Source organism: Camelus dromedarius, chromosome 5 (assembly GCF_036321535.1).
Source record: "Camelus dromedarius isolate mCamDro1 chromosome 5, mCamDro1.pat, whole genome shotgun sequence".
Lineage (NCBI taxonomy): Eukaryota > Metazoa > Chordata > Mammalia > Artiodactyla > Camelidae > Camelus > Camelus dromedarius.
In genome coordinates this window covers 26,152,293-26,154,701 of record NC_087440.1, presented here as the reverse complement: position 1 = coordinate 26,154,701, position 2,409 = coordinate 26,152,293, and the positions used below count along the sequence as shown (strand labels likewise).

General features: G+C 38.4%; 1 pseudogene; it reads left to right on the top strand.

Annotated features, from left to right (window-relative positions):
• The first annotated feature begins 552 nt into the window (after nt 1-552).
• On the top strand, nt 553-1,095 carry LOC135321355 (COP9 signalosome complex subunit 5-like; annotated as a pseudogene).
• Nucleotides 1,096-2,409: the final 1,314 nt, after the last annotated feature.

The following is a 2,409-nucleotide window of genomic DNA, read 5'->3' as shown; positions in this document are numbered from 1 at the left end:
TGTAAGGCAACAGAACCAGGAAATTTATAAGAAGGCTTAATCTGTGGATTTAATTTAAAATATTGGGCCATGTTCAAACTGTGACATTGAAAACATTATCCCTGGCTATATTAGTGATCACTCAGAGGTCAGGAAGAATAGGATGTCAAACTTCCCAAGGTTTTTAGACAAAGGACTTTTAATGAGTCCTTTCCTTTAAGCTTTCCTTTTTCTTCTCTTATGTGGACATGAAAGACAACCTTAACACATTCCACAATCAATGGAGAGAATGCCCAGTGCCACTTATCTTAAATGCCATATTAATCTTATTTATTACCCCTAGGCTGAGGCTTTAGATAGTTAAGTGGGCCTAGGTCAATACATGCTCCATAAAAATTCCAAATCACAGAGAATTAGACACAATAATACCAAAACTCACTGCCCTGGATGCTATCACCAAAGCATTGTTCAGCTTTGGAAGATGCAGAGAATGCCAGAAGGTAGAAAATGACCTTAGGTTCTGTCTACAATGTTCATTAGGTTTGGAGCACTTCCTGGAGAGGAAGTCTGGGCATGCCTAGGGGGAAGGTTCCAGTGGTCCTCAGGAGGTTTACACCCAGGGCTTATTTATACCCAACAAGAACAGTATCTGCAGGGAAAGTGAATCTTGGAACTTTAGGACATATCCAAAGAGTTACAAGCCTCTGGATGAAGGACCCTCTGAGTACCAGATAGCAATTAATAGAGGATTTTGGTATACACTGCAAACAACATCATGGCTTAGAAATCTCATATTTCAGCCCTCGTTGGATACAAATCACTTGAGCTTTCGTGGAATAAATACTGAGTAAATATGCTGTGTTCCTCTAGCTTGCTGATTAATGTGGACTATACTACTGGTTAGCTCTTTGGTTTGTCTGATTTATTTTAGAGCAGTGAGGAGCCCAGGCCAGATGAGGGAGTTTCATGTTGGGTTTAGAAACACATGCCCACAAGTCAGAATACAAGCTTACCAAAGCTACTTGAAAATATTGTAAAACTACCACAGCAGGTATCCATGGATTGATGTCTCAGGTTATTAAGGATAAACTGTTTAATCGAATCAATATCTCTTAATCACTGAGTAGTACTTTTGCCTGAAAGTCATGATAAGAAAAATACTCAAGTAGTAACACTTTAAAACCAGTTACCAAAACTTAGAAGGGTATGGTGCTCTGAAGTGTCCTAAATACTAACAGCTTGTAATAAAACTACTTAAAATGAAATCTCAAAGCAAAGAACAACAACAAAACCCTAAAAAACCCATGGTGTGCGTGAGCCAACACCAGCAGCAAAAACACACTTGGGCCACCACATGAATGCTGTCCTGCTGAGCTGGACAACCATGGTGACAGCTGATTTCACTTCTGAAATATCTGTAGTGTTGAACCCCAAGAAAAGATTAAATGAGGTTAAAAAAAGACAGTTAAAATTATGTAGTGTGCTAAATTGACAATGTTATAACAAAGCCAGCAACTGCCTAAGTACATCCTGAGAGAGGGTAGAGACACAAACCTTGGGCCTGAGACCATCATACAGCCTACCACATCTTCCCTCATCTGGAAGGCATGACAGACTCTAAGAATGCTCACTAAGCCTTTTATCTAAAACTACCTAGAAATGCCAACTGCTACTTTGGAGATCAGCCTTTCACTTGAACCTACAATTCTTGTCTTTGTTTCCCTCCATGAGCATAACTACATTTAGCTTGCATTGTAAGAAAGAAATATTATTTAATCATTCATTCATATATGAGACAATTTATAAAACCTGAAGAGTGTTATAAATACTGTTAAAAAGAGATGATCATTTACATAACTTGTAGTTCTAAAAATGGTGAATTTATTCAAACTAGTTCTGGGTGCAAACGTGGTCTGGGTGCAAAATGACTGTTCTATATGGCTTTGATGTAAGATTCTGCATGGTGTCGCTTCTTCTCTAAAAATGTTGAAAAGAGCTAGTAGCTCACTTAATCATTTTCAGATACTCAAATTAACCATGAAAGCAGCTTCAGGATGAGCTATTAGAAAGGAAGTATAATATGATTAAGAATAACAATACAGTTAACTTGGCTTACCCACTAGAATTCCAACCTCCTGCAGACCCTGCATGGGGGGTGTGTGAATAAAATGATTTCTATAGAATAGGTGTGGAATGGTACTGTGGACTAAATTGTGTCCCCTCAAAATTTGTATGTTGATATCCTAACCCCCAATGTGACTGTTTGGAGATAAGATCTTTAAGGAGGTAACTGAGGTTAAATGATGTCATAAGGGTAGGGCCCTAATCTGATATGACTGGTGTCCTTATAAGAGAGACGTCAGGGATGTGCACAAACAGAAAAAACACCATGTGAGGACACAGATAAATTGGCCATCTATAAACTAAGAA